We start from the raw sequence: 14,431 nt of genomic DNA on the forward strand, positions 1-14,431 counted from the left end.
ATGAAAGGAAATATTAATAATTTTTAAAAGATTAAAAAATGGCAATAAATACATATTTATCCACAATTGTATCTAAAAAATTAAAGTAACAAGCAGACCCTGACCAGGTAGCTAATTTGGTTAGAGCACTGTCCATATGCCAAGGTTGCAAGTTCAAGTCCCTGGTCAGGGCACATGCAAGAAGCAAACAATGCATAAATAAGTGCCAACAACAAGTACATGATTTTTTCTCTCTTGCCCCCCCTTCTCTCTAAAATCAATAAAATTACATATTTTTAAATAACAATCAGAATAGAAACAGACTCATAGATACAGAATTATTTTGATAGTTGCCAGATGAGAGGGGGTTGGGGGGATGAGTCAAAAAGGTGAAGGGAGCCCAGCCAGCGTGGTTCAGTGGTTGAATGTCGACCCATGAACCAAAAGGATGCTGGTTCAATTCTCCATCAAGGCATATACCCAGGTTTCAGCTTTGATCCCTGGTAGGGGCATGTATGGGAGGCAACCAATTGATGTTTCTCTCTCACGTTGATGCCACTCTCTCTCAAATCCATTTTTAAAAATGAAAAAAATTTGATTATTGATATAGTAGTATTAATATCTATTATTTCAATTTGTTGCACTTGTTCTTCATTCCTTTTTTTCCTGCCCCTTTTCAGCCTTTTGTGGTTTTAAGTAAGCCACATTGTATTTGATTGTATTTTTCTTCTCTTAGCATATCAATTTTCTTATTTAAAAAAAATTTTACTCATTATCCTAGAATTTACAATATACATGTGTAATCTAAGTCTACTTTCATGTAACACTATACTGCTTTATGAGGAGTACAGGTTCTTCATGGATAGTACAGGTACTGTATAATAGTGTTTCCCATTAACCCTTATAACGTTGTTTGTTTTAATATATTTTTATTGATTTCAGAGAGGAAGGGAGAGGGAGAGAGAGAGAAACATCAATGATGAGAGAGAATCATTGATTGGCTGCCTCCTGCACACCCCCTACTAGGGATTGAGCCTACCACCCAGGCATGTGCCTTTGATCAGAATCAAACCTGGGACCCTTCAGTCTGCAGGCTGACATTCTATCCACTGAGCCAAACTGGCTAGGGCATAACATTGTTTTTATTCATTTTACTTTTCCATACCCTATAATCACCCAATGTACTGTTACTATTACTTTGAACAAAGAGTTATCTCTTAGATCAATTAAGATTAAGAAATATAAAAGGGTTTATTTATTCTTTCTTCGATGCTCTTGCTTTCTTTATTTACATTCAAACTTCTGACCTGTGTAATTTTTCTTCTTTCTGAATAACTTCTTTTAACATGTCTTGTAAGGTAAGTCCACTGGTGATTAATTGTTTTTTGTTGTTTTATTTTGTTCTGTTCTGTTTTGCCCAAGAAAGCATTTTACCTGCACCTTTTCAGGATGATTTCACTGCATATAAAATTATAAGCTGGTGGATATTATTTTCAACACTTGAATATTTCATTCCACTCTCTTTTCGCTTTCATGAATTCTGATGAGAAGGCTAATGTAATTCTTATCCTTGTTCCTCTGTAAGATGTTTTTCCCCTGTGGCTTCTTTCATGATTCTCTCTCTGTCCTTGGTTTTCTGTAGTGTGAATATGATATGCTTAGGTGTAGTTCCTTGTAGACGGCAGAAACGGCACCAGGTATTAGACCAGTGGGGTCAGACCAAACCTGGGTTCAGCAATCTGGGTACTTGAATTCTGGCTAGGAAAGAATCAGAGGCAAGACCCAAGCTATAAGAGAACATTTATTTGGTAAATCACAGTGGTAGAAAAAGTAATTCCTAGAAGAAATAAGCTTAGGAAACAAGTTATAGAGGTAAAGGAAGGGCCCTTGAAACTTGGGAGTGAAAAAGATAATGGTAAGGTGCCTGGGGCAGGGAGGAGGAGAGGGGAAGAAAGAGGGAGAGTGCACTGGGTCCTCCCTCCTAAGGGTTTTAAGGGTGGAGGTTTTAGGGGCGGTCCCAGGAAAAGATCTTAATAGAATTTTTAGCAATTTTCCAGGCATGTCCTTTCAGGGTTGTGGTCTCCATTGATTGGTCAGGGTCAGGGCAGGGGGTCATCATTCAATGCAGCTGGTCCTGAGGTTAGCCATTGAGTCACTAGTCTAGTTTTGCTGTTTTTCTGGACCTGGAGCTGAAATACAACTGAGGCCTAAATGTTATCTCTAGGGAGGAAAGGTCAGGGGGTCCAAACTGCATGGCCAGCAATATGCTAGAGGAGGAAAGGTCACCCTGGGGGCAAGGTCCCACCCTACAATTGTCCAATTCGAGGCACCTGGGGCTTTCCACCCTGGTGACCATCTGTACCTGGCCCATCGTCCTTGCTCTGCTCATGTCTATGTTATGGTAAGAAACATTCAAACCTGTGAAGAATTTGTTGTGAAGAATTTGTTGTGAGTTTATTTGAGCCAAACTGTCCACAATTGCCGGGAAGCAGAATCTCACTAGATTGAATACTCCGGAGAATGGAAGTTTTGCACCTTGTGTTTTTTTGTTTGTTTGTTTGTTTGTTTTTTGTTTTAATATATTTTATTGATTTCTTACAGAGAGGAAAGGGAAAGGATAGATAGTTAGAAACATCGATGAGAGAGAAACATCTATCAGCTGCCTCCTGCACACCTCCCACTGCGGATGTGCCCGCAACCCAGGTACATGCCCTTGACCGGGATCCTTCAGTCCGCAGGCCGACGCTCTATCCACTGAGCCAAACCGGTCAGGGCTGCACCTTGTTTTATACATTGCCATCTAAAGAGATGCAAGTGGTGCCAAAACCGGTTTGGCTCAGTGGATAGAGGGTCGGCTTGCGGCTTGCAGACTGAAGGTCCCAGGTTCGATTCCGGTCAAGGGCATGTACCTTGGTTGTGGGCACATCCCCACTGGGAGGTGTGCAGGAGGCAGCTGATCAATGTTTCTCTCTCATTGATGTTTCTCTCTATCCCTCTCCCTTCCTCTCTGTAAAAAATCAATAAATTTTTTTTTTTTAAAAAAAGAGAGAGATGTAAGTGGGTTACACAAAATCCATCGGTAGATGTATTCGGGAGGCAGGAGAAGGCAAAGCCAGGAAACTTCTGGGATTGGATAAAAAGTAAAATGACAGACACATACTTCTTTTACATAAGTGGGTGCAGGATAGTTAACAGTCAACAATTAACTCAGTAACAATGAGGGGACTTCTAGTCTCCACAGAGCGGTGCCTATGCTTTGAGGGGTCCAGTAAAAGGAAAATTACTTTGACATTCCAACAGTATGTTATTGTAGATGCAAAAAGACAATAGGCTCAGTTAAGGTAAAGATTGACCTTTGTCAGGGAAGATATTGGCCTAGGACATGACTACCCGCCATAGATTGCTTTTTAATTTTAAAAGTTTTCATTTCAGACCATCCTTTGTGATTACTTGAGGTCTCTGAGTTTGCAAGGCCGACAGGCAGGCCTTCCCTGCTCCAGTCGGGTCAGCATCCACATCTAACTGCCTACCACAATTTCTATGGTATTTATTAGGCTTGATGTCCTCTGCTTGTTTCCTGGTCTGTGGTTTGGTGTCTGTCATTAACTTTGGAACATTCTTGGCCATTTTTACTTCGGATATTTCTTCTGCTCTGTTCTCTCTGTCTTCTTCTGGTATTCTAATGATATATATGTTACATCTTTTGAAATTGTTCCACAATTCTTAAATATTCTATTCTGGGTTTTATTGCCTTGTTCTTTTATTATTTTTTTTCTTTGTGTTTTAGTTTGAGAAGTGTTAATGTAAAAAAGCCATTGAAACCTGTAAAGAATTTTTGTGAGTTTATTTGAGCCAAACTGTCGACATATGCTGGGAAGCAGAACCTCAAGGAATTGAGATAATGCTCTGAGAATGGCGGGTTACATTTGTATTTATACATTGCAATCAAAGGAGAGACATAGGTGGGTTACATGAAATTCATTGGTGATAGATTAAGGAAGTTGGATAAAGCAAAGCAGGGAGGGGGATGGAGGGGGGAAACCCTGGGATTGGATAAAAAGTGAAATGATGGACACATACTTAGGTGGGTGCAGGAATAATTAACATGATAATGAAGGAATTTGTGGTATCTGTCCTGGCGCCCAGCACATTTGGTTGTGCCCCTGGGGCTCCAGAAAAAGGGAAGTTACAAGTTACTGAGACACTTCCAGGGTATGTTATCATAGATGCAAAAAGACAGATAGGCTCAGTTACGGTAAAGGTTGACCTTGTCAGTGAAGATACCGGCCTAGGATGTAACCGCCCACCATAACTGCTTTTAAAGTTTAATTTCAGACCATCCTTTGTGGTTACTTTAGGTCTCTGAGTTTGCAAGACTGCCATGCAGACCTCCCCTGAGCTGGTCAGGTCAGCATGTGGCCCCTTTCGTCCACAGAAGTTTCTATTGACATCTCCAAATCACTGATTCTTTTTTTGATTGTGTCCAATTTATTGATGATCCCAACAAAGGCAGTCTTCATTTCTGTTACAATGTTTGTGTTTTATTTCTCGAATTTCTTATTTATTCTTTCTTAGTGTTTTCATCTCTCTGCTTACATTACCCATCTGCATGTTATCTCCTTTGTTCATTAGAACCTTTAACAGTAATCATAGTTATTTTAAATTCCAAATCTGTGCCATATCTGAATGTGGTTTTGATGCTTGCTTTGTGTCTTCAGACTTTTTTTTTAACTTTAAAGCTTAGTATGTCTTGTAAATGTTTGTTGAAAGCCAGACATCATGTATCAGGTAAAGGAACTGAGATAATCAGGTGTTCGGTGGGGGTTTTATGTTAATCTGGCTAGGAGTTGGTCTGTGTTTCATGTTTGCTGTAGCTGTAGGTGTCAGAGGCTTTTATTCCCTCTAGTGTCCTTTTTGTCTCTCTGGTCTTTATGATTCCCTAACAACTCCTTAAATAGAATCTGCATCTTGCTTCTCCTTTAGCTGTAATTCCCTGTTATCACACTGTAGCCCTGTTGATGTGGTAAGAGATGGGGAAAAGTTCTATAATCCTATGGTTAGATCTGTCTTTCAGTGGGCCTGTGTCCCTGGCTGTGACTCACGCGTTGTTTCTCAGCATTTTTTTTCCCCCCTTAGGTAAGCAAGGAAAATTAGACTTGGGCTGGATATGGGTAATTTCCCTTCCCCCAAGTCAGATAAGACTCCGGTATTTTCCCCCTGCTGTATAGGCCTTTGTTCTGGAGAACCTGGGCATATTTCAGAAGAGTTACTTTTCCCCTCCCTCTGCCAGAAGCAAAAGTGTTTCTTTTCTTTTTGGCTCTTTATAAAGAACACCTAGTACTATTGCCTCTAGGAGATCTTAGTCAGCACACAGCCTCTAGCCATTTACAAAGTTAACATTTTCATTGTCCTACCAGTTTATGGCTCCAGCAACATTTGTTCCAGATAAGGTAGGTGATCTAATCTGTTCTCTGTGTTCTGTCTCCAGCTTCTGAGGTGACCGTTTTTTCCGCAACCTAATTTCTCTGATGGCTCCAAGAAAAGTCATTAAAGTCATTGATTTTCAGTTCAGCCCTTTTCTTATAAAGACATTAGTGACAGCCCTGGCTGGTGTGGCTCAGTTGGTTGGAGCGTCCTCCCATGCAAAGGAAGGTCTCTGGTTGGATTCCCATTCAGGCGCATATCCAGGTTGCAGGGTCAGTCCCCAGTTGGGACGTGTAGAAGAGGCAACCAATGGATGTCTCTCTCTCTCTCTCTCTCTCTCTCTCTCTCTCTCTCTCATCAAAAAACATCCTCAGGTGAGGATTAAAAAGAAAGCAAAACATGAGTGACAATTTCCAAACTGTTTACATATCCGAAGTGAACCTGAAAGTCTCACAGTATGTATTTTTTTTTTCAAATTAAACATATATATAATTAGTGCCTCCTACTTAGAATAAATTTCATGATACTAGTGCTTCTCACTCACCATTGTATTAATTAGAAACCTACTAAAATAACTAGTATTAACATTTTGCAGTGATTTCTAATGTTTAAGTGTGTATGTCTCTATATGTATATGCATATATATATATGTGTATATATATATATATATATATATATATACACTTTTATAGTTTTTAATATATTTTTATTGATTTTAGAGAGAGGAAGGAAGAGGGAGAGAGAAAGAAATACCAGTGTGAGAAAGAAACATCGATCACTTGCCTCCTGTAAACATCCCGACTGGGGAGACACCCTGCAACCTGGGTATGTGCCCTGACTGGGAATCGAAACTACGACCTTTTGGTGAATGGGACAGTGCTCAACCAACTGAGCCACACCAGCCAGAGCCTTTTTTTTTTTTTTAAATCTATGAATTTGAGAGAGAGATTGATTTGTTCCACGCATTTATGCATTCATTGGTTGATTCTTTTATGTGCCCCGACAAGGGATCAGATCTGCAACCTTGGCACATCAGGATGATGCGCAACCAACTGAACAACCCAGCCAAGGCCTATACACATTTTTAATGTGGGTGTAATCGGTATATAATACTATGCTGCAACTTCTTTTTCCATTTAATATTCACTATACTTCCTTTTTCTTTAAAAGCTAAATTTACTTTAAATGGATTTTATATTCAACTGACAAAACTATTTCCTTGAGAGCCCTGAAATTTTATGTTATTCATGATCACTCATTTTCTTCAATAAAAATATGTTAAGTGGAATGGAGAAACCAAGATGGCGGCATAGGTAAACACCTAAACTGCTGCCTCACACAACAACATCAAAACTACAACTAAAAGACAAAACGGACACCATCCAGAACTACAGGAAAGCTGGCTGAGTAGAAATTCTACAACTAGAAGAAAAGAGGAAAGCACATTGAGACTCAGAGGAGCTGCAAAAGGCTGAGGTACGGAGACTCACACGCAGAGAGGACGGGCGGCTGTGTGCACAGGCAGCTGAGTGCACAGCTGGCTTTCTAAAGTGGGAGGGAGAAGGAAGCTCCCGACTGCACTGAACTCCAGTCCTGGGTGAGATGCTGGGAAACCAGACTCATTCAAGGGGAATCTGGACTGTCAGGAAAAAGAAAGCACACTGAGACTTGGGAGTTGCGGAAGACAGAGGTCAGCAGACACGCACGCGCAGAGAGGACTGACTGCTGAATGCACAGGAGGCTGAGTGCGCGGCTGGCTTTCTAAAGTGGGAGGGAGACAGAAACTCCCAACTGCACTGAACTCCAGTTCCGGGCAAGTTTCTGGGAATCCCGACTCATTTGGGGAGAAACTGGACAGTCTGGCAGCGGGCTAAACTCGTGGGCGGTTTTCTCTCAGAGGTACTTGCAGCGATTACCGAGGGACACTGAGACTCAGGGGCTTCATAGGGCAGGGCTGACGGGAAACCAAGGCTGTCTGCTATGTCCTGAAACTCCGCCCCATCCAAGCTGAACACAGAGGCTTTTGCAATTTTGCAAGTCTAGTCTCATAAGAGTGTCTCCAGCACAGAAGTTTTCCCAGCGTAGACACAGCTGATCCTCACAGCCAATTGGCCTGGAGGTCAATTCCTCCCAGTGATACCAACAACAATCAAGACTTAACTACAGCCCTGACCGGTTTGGCTCAGTGGATAGAGCGTCAGCCTGCGGACTGAAGGGTCCCAGGTTCGATTCCGGTCAAGGGCATGTGCCTTGGTTGCGGGCACATCCCCAGTGGGAGGTGTGCAGGAGGCAGCTGATGGATGTTTCTCTCTCATTAATGTTTCTGACTCTATCCTTCTCCCTTCCTCTCTGTAAAGGATCAATAAAATATATTTAAAAAAAAAAATAAACTTAACTACAACCAGGCTGAACACACAGTCCACAAAGGGGTGCACCAAGAGTGTCCACCTCAGGTAACTGGGGAGGCTGAGCCACTGTGCCCTAGAGGACACCTACCACACAAAGCTACTCTACCAACTCAGGGAAGCAACAAAAATGCGGAGACAAAGAAACAGATCACAAATGAAAGAAATGGAGGAAAACAAACGATTGGATATAGAGTTCAAAACCACGGTTATAAGGTTTTTCAAGAATTTCCTAGAAAAGGCCGATAAATTTAGCGAGACCCTCGAGGATATGAAAAAGGACCAACTAGAAATTAAACATACACTGACTGAAATAAAAAATATTATACAGAGACCTAACAGCAGACTAGAGGACCACAAGAATCAAGTCAAAGAGTTGAAATACAAAGAAGCAAAAAACACTCAGCCAGAAAAGAAAAAAGAAAAAAGAATACAAAAAGTTGAAGATAGTGTAAGGAGCCTCTGGGACAACTTCAAGTGTACCAACATCCGAATTATGGGGGTGCCAGAATAAGAGAGAGAGCAAGATACTGAAAATCTATTTGAAGAAATAATGACCAAAAACTTCCCCCACCTGGTGAAAGAAATAGACTTACAAGTCCAGAAAGCGCAGAGAACCCCAAACAAAAGGAATCCAAAGAGGACCACACCAAGACACATCATAATTAAAATGCCAAGAGCAAAAGACAAAGAGAGAATATTAAAAGCAGCAAGAGAAAAACAGTTAGTTACCTACAAGGGAGCACCCATACGATTGTCAGCTGATTTCTCAACAGAAACTATGCAGGCCAGAGGGAGTGGCAAGAAATATTCAAAGTGATGAATAGCAAGAACCTACAACCAAGATTACTCTACCCAGCAAAGCTATCATTCAGAATTGAAGGTCAGATAAAGAGCTTCACAGATAAGAAAAAGCTAAAGGAGTTCATCACCACCAAACCAGTATTATATGAAATGCTGAAAGGTATTCTTTAAGAAGAGGAAGAAGAAGAAAAAGGTAAAGATAAAAATTATGAACAACAAATACATGTCTATCAACAAGTGAATCTAAAAATCAAGTGAATAAAAAATCTGATGAACAGAATAATCTGGTGAATATAATAGAATCAGGGGCATAGAAAGGGAGTGGACTGACAATTCTCAGGGGGAAAGGGGTGTGGGGGGTGCGGGAAGAGACTGGACAAAAAGCGTACACCTATGGATGAGGACTGGGGGGAGGGGTAAGGGCAGAGGGTGGGGTGGGAACCAGGTGGAGGGGAGCTAAGGGGGGGGGAGAGGGACAGTTGTAATAATCTGAACAATAAAGATTTATTAAATTTAAAAAATAATTATATTAAGTGGGTGCTGTATTAAATTTTTTTTTTAATTTTTTTTTTAAAATATATTTCTTTATTGATTTCAGAGAGGAAGGGAGGAGAGAGAGATAGAAACATCAATGATGAGAGAGAATCATTGATTGGCTGCCTCCTGCAAGTCCCCCACTGGGGATCGAGCCCGCAACCCAGGCATGTGCCCTTGGCCAGATCGAACCTGGGACCCTTCGGTCCGCAGACTGACGCTCCATCCACTGAGCCAAGCCGGCTAGGGCAAATTTTTGTAATTCTATTAAAAGCATAGGCAAAAGAATCTTTCACTCATTTGCCACTACTTTTTCAGCAAGGTTTTATGTTTTTTATTTTTATTTATTTTTTATCTCTTTTTTAATTAGTTTATTTTTCAATATATTTTTGTTGATTTCAGAGAGGAAGGGAGAGAGAGATGGAAACATCAATGATGAGAGAGAATCATTGATTGGCTGCCTCCTGCACACTCCCTACTGGGGATCATGCCCACAACCCGGGCATGTATCCTTGACCGGAATCAAACCCGGGACCTTTCAGTTCACAGGCTGATGCTCTATCCACTGAGCTAAACTGGCAAGGGCTCAGCAAGTTTTTAAACATATTTTTTTTATTGATTTTTTACAGAGAGGAAGGGAGAGGGATAGAGAGCTAGAAACATCGATGAGAGAGAAACATCGATCAGCTGCCTCTTGCACACCTCCCACTGGGGATGTGCCCGCAACCAAGGTACATGCCCTTGACCGGGATCGAACCCGGGACCCTTTAGTCCGCAGGCCGACGCTCTATCCACTGAGCCAAACCGGTTTTGGCAGCAAGTTTTTAATTAACATATCATTTTTTCCTAATTTCCAAATAAAATATCAATATATAATAAATAGAAAAATCTGTACTAATTTTTTCTACTTTCCATCTTGTGGGGACTCAACAAATGTTTTAAAATACAATTTTTTAGTAACTATACTTTCAGGTATACTTCCAGTTTAATATAGCAGACGAGCATATGCATCTATCTTCTTTCTCTCCCAAGGTCTCATTCAATTGTGGAATTATAGGAGAGAGTGAGCATGTGGGATCACAGTGTAAGAGAAAAAGAAGAAATTAGCCCAACACACCATATGGAATGAAGGAAACTCTGGCAATTGCCAAGCTTGAAGTCAACAAATATAAAGATGGGGTGGTGAATGCACAATACAATACACAGATGATGCATTATACAATTGTGCACCTGAAACCTATATAATTTTATTAGCCAATGTCACCCTAATAAATTAAATTTAAAAACAAACAAATACTAAGAGCAGGGGTGGCCTGGAAGCCATGTCCAGGGTAATTCATTAAAGAAGCATGCTGGAAATTGCAGGGAGTTGGTCCCCTCCCCCATATGTTCTATCGTTTAGTCGATCAACAAACACTTGTCGAGAAAGTTTGTTGTAAAGCATTAGGCCCTCTTCCAAGTGCTTTTGCTCTTGATATAAAGCCAGTGAACGGTTCTCTAAAGAATGTGGGTAGGTGGCCGCAGGAGGGCCGCAGTGAAGTGTTTTACACTTGGGTAAAGGAGAGCAGAGCCCGAGCTGACTTCGGAACGCCAGGCCACCGTGGATGTGCGAGGGGAGGAGGGAAAACGAGCTCCGCCTTGGAGAGAAACTCACTAAACCTGTTTCATCCGAAATGCAGCCCTTTTTAATTTGGTGATTGGGGGATTCCACAGCCAGCCTGCTGGCTCCTCACCCACACATCTGTTAATGAGGCATGCTAATGAGGCACGCTGGAAGGCAAGCTGGAAGACAGAGAACATCCTCCCTAAAAGCCTGCACCCACTGCAGCCTGGACTAACTAATGCAGGCCTTTGCTCCTGCATCTCAGGGAAGGCTGGGCTCATCAGAGAGGTGGAAGGGCAGCAGCAGCATGAAGAGAAGGACCAAGAAAAGGCTGAGTGACAGACCCCCCAGTTTGATTCCGGTCAAGGGCACATGCCCGGGTTGTGGGCACCATCCCCAGTGGAGGACTTGCAGGAGGCAGCCGATCCATGTCCCCAGAGGAGACATAGATTACTCCAGAAACAGAAGAGAATGTCAAAGTGCCCTAATTAGTATACAGCAGCCCCTCTTGTCCACTTTCCTTGGTTTCAGTGACCAGTGGTCAATCCTCATGACTTGATCCAGGACCACACAAAGCAGGTAATCCTCCTGACTATAGTCAGAAGGTCAGTAGTAGCCTAATGTTCCATCACAGTGCCTATGTCATTCACCTCATTTCATCTCTGCACATGGACATTTTATCATCTCACATCATCAGTAAAAGAAGGGTGAGTACAATACAATATTTTGAACCACTTTCACATAACTTTTTTTTTTTATATAATTTTTTTAAAATATATTTTATTGATTTTTTTACAGAGAGGAAGGGAGAGTGAAAGAGAGCTAGAAACATGGATGAGAGAGAAACATCGATCAGCTGCCTCCTGCACACCCCCCACTGGGGATGTGCCCGCAACCAAGGTACATGCCCTTGACCGGAATCGAACCCAGGACCTTTCAGTCCGCAGGCTGACGCTCTATCCACTGAGCCAAACCGGTTTCGGCTCACATAACTTTTATTACAGTATCTATAATAATAAAAGCATAATATGCAAATCGACCAAATGGCCAAACAGCAGTACGCCCGTCCGGACAACCACACTATGACACGCACTGGCACCAGGTCAGCTAAGGCTGGTGCGATGTGATTGGTTGGGGGGTGAGCCCAGCCATTGCCCCAAGATCGCCCACAGAGGGAGGCCCAGGCTAACTGGCTGGTGGTACTGCAGCGGGTGGGAAGGGCCTCCCTCTGCCTGGCAATCAATAATGGGACTCTCAGACTGCAAGAGGGCACAGACCGGGCTGAGGGACCAATACCCTGAGTGCACGAATTTCATGCACCAGGCCTCTAGTATTGTTATAATTGCTCTATTTTATCATTAGGTGTTGTTATTAATTTCTTACTAATAAATTTTATCATAGGCATATATGGATATGAAAAAACATAATATATATAGGGTTCAATACTATCTGCAGTTTCAGGCATCCACTGGGGGTCTTGGAACATATCCCAATGGATAAGGTGGGACTACTGTAGGTGACATGTTGGTTTTCAGTTCTCTCTTTGTCTCTCTCTCTTCTTCCTTTCCTCTTTCTAAAATCAATAAAATAAAAAAAAGAAAAAGCCTGGCTCTTTTGTTAACTCCAACAGAAAATTCTCTCCTTGCAGATAATGATTCATTGGAGACATCTGAGGGAATAAACCAAATAATTTCAACCAGAAGTCCTTGACAATATGTCAGTTTCATTTGAAAGCTGATGTGCTTTTTTTATATATATCTACTAGAGACCCATTGCACGATATTCATGCAAGAATAGGCTTTCCTTCCCCTGGCTTCACTCCCAGCCGCCTGGGAGCCAGCAAGTCCTTGTTTCTGTCCGGAGCACTGCTCCTGTAGCTCCCTCCGCCACCCCCTCTCCCCCTCATAGCAGGCATCCCGCCCCTCCCAGCCGCTCTGATCCTGCATATGCAAATTAACCCTCCATATTTGTTGGGTTAATTTGCATACTCACTCTGATTGGCTGTGGGCATAGCAGAGGTATGGTCAATTTACATGTTTATCTATTATTAGGTAAGATTTATTGATTTCAGAGAGCAAGGGAAAGGGAGAGATAGAAACATCAATGATGAGTCCGGTGAGCATGGCTCAGTGGTTGAGAGTCGACCTATGGACCAGGAGTTCATGGCTCGATTCCCGGTCAGGGCACATGCCTGGGTTGTGGGCTCAATCCCCAGTAGGGGCATGCAGGAGGCAGCCAATCAGTGATTCTCATAATTGATGTTTCTATCTCTCTCCCCCTCTCCATTTCTCTCTGAAATCAATAAAAATATTTTTTAAAAAGAAAGAAACAAGGTTCGATTCCCTGCATGTGCCCTGACCAGGAATTGAACCATGACCTCCTGGTTCATAGGTCAACTCTCAACCACTGAGCCATACCAGCCAGGCAGAGCCGTTGTGCTTTCCTAAATTTAAATTTAGATATGAGAAGATGTTGTGATATATATATATCCTGGAAAAATGAAAATGATAACTAACATTTGAAACCCAGGCTGTCTACTTTTTTTAATTGGTCAACATTTTGTGTGTGGTTTATTAATTCTAAAAGATGACAACTTCTACACTGAAATGATCAAAAATCTTTTGTCAACATTTGTGTCATGTTAATCAGCCAGCAGAGGGAGACATGGCTATAGCTTTTAGCAGCTATACTTTTCATCCAACAGTGAGAAAGATACCTGTCTACAAGTACTCGGATATTCAAGATCACACTATTTTCAGATAAGGAACTGAAACCCAGATGTTACTGTGGTAGTTGTTAGACAGACATGAGCTGATGGGCCAGGATGATGGGCCAGGTACAGCAGGTTACCAGGGCGGAAAGCCCCAGGGGCCTAGCAATGGGAAAAATTGGGAAAACAAGAACCCTGCCCCCAGGTAACCTTTCCTCCCCTAGCATATTGCTTGCTGGTCATGCAGTTCAGACCCCCTGACCTTTCAGAATGATAGTCATGCTGTTTGGAGCTTCCCCTGACTTTTCTTCCCCTGGCATGTTGCTAGTCATGTGGGCCAGACCCCCTTAGAGGGATACTGAACAAGGGGTCCAGGGAATAGTCCTTAAGCATTAAGTCTCAGGACCAGGTTCCGACCTGCATCAAATACATCTAGGCCGCAGTTGTGTTTCGGCTACAAGCTCAGAAAAGCAGCAAAACCAGACAAGCAATGGCATGGCTGACATCAGGACCAGCTGCATTGATTAATAATGACCTTTTGCCCAGGTGCTGACCAATCAGTGGACACCACAACCCTGACAGGACACACCTGGAAAACTGATGAATGTTCTATTGAGATCCTCTCCTAGGACCTCCCCTGAAGTCCCCACCCTCATAAGGCCTTAGGATGGAGGACCCAGCGTGCTCTCCCTCTCAGGATAAAGCCCTCCTGACACTCTTCTCTTCGTATCAGGCATGTTCCTTTCCCCTTCTCTCTCCTAAGCTCCAAGGACCCCTTCTTTTGCCTCGGTAACTTGTTCCCTGAGTCCATTTCTTCTAAGACTCACTTCCATCTCTGTGACTTTCTAAATAAATTTTCTCTTATAGTTTGAGTCTGGGCTGTGAATTATTTCTTAGTCAGAACTCAAGCCCTGAGGTGGCTGAACCCAGGTCCAGTTTGACTCTACTCATCTAACACCTGGTCCAGTCATT

Source organism: Plecotus auritus (genome assembly GCF_963455305.1).
Source record: "Plecotus auritus genome assembly, chromosome: 4".
NCBI lineage: Eukaryota > Metazoa > Chordata > Mammalia > Chiroptera > Vespertilionidae > Plecotus > Plecotus auritus.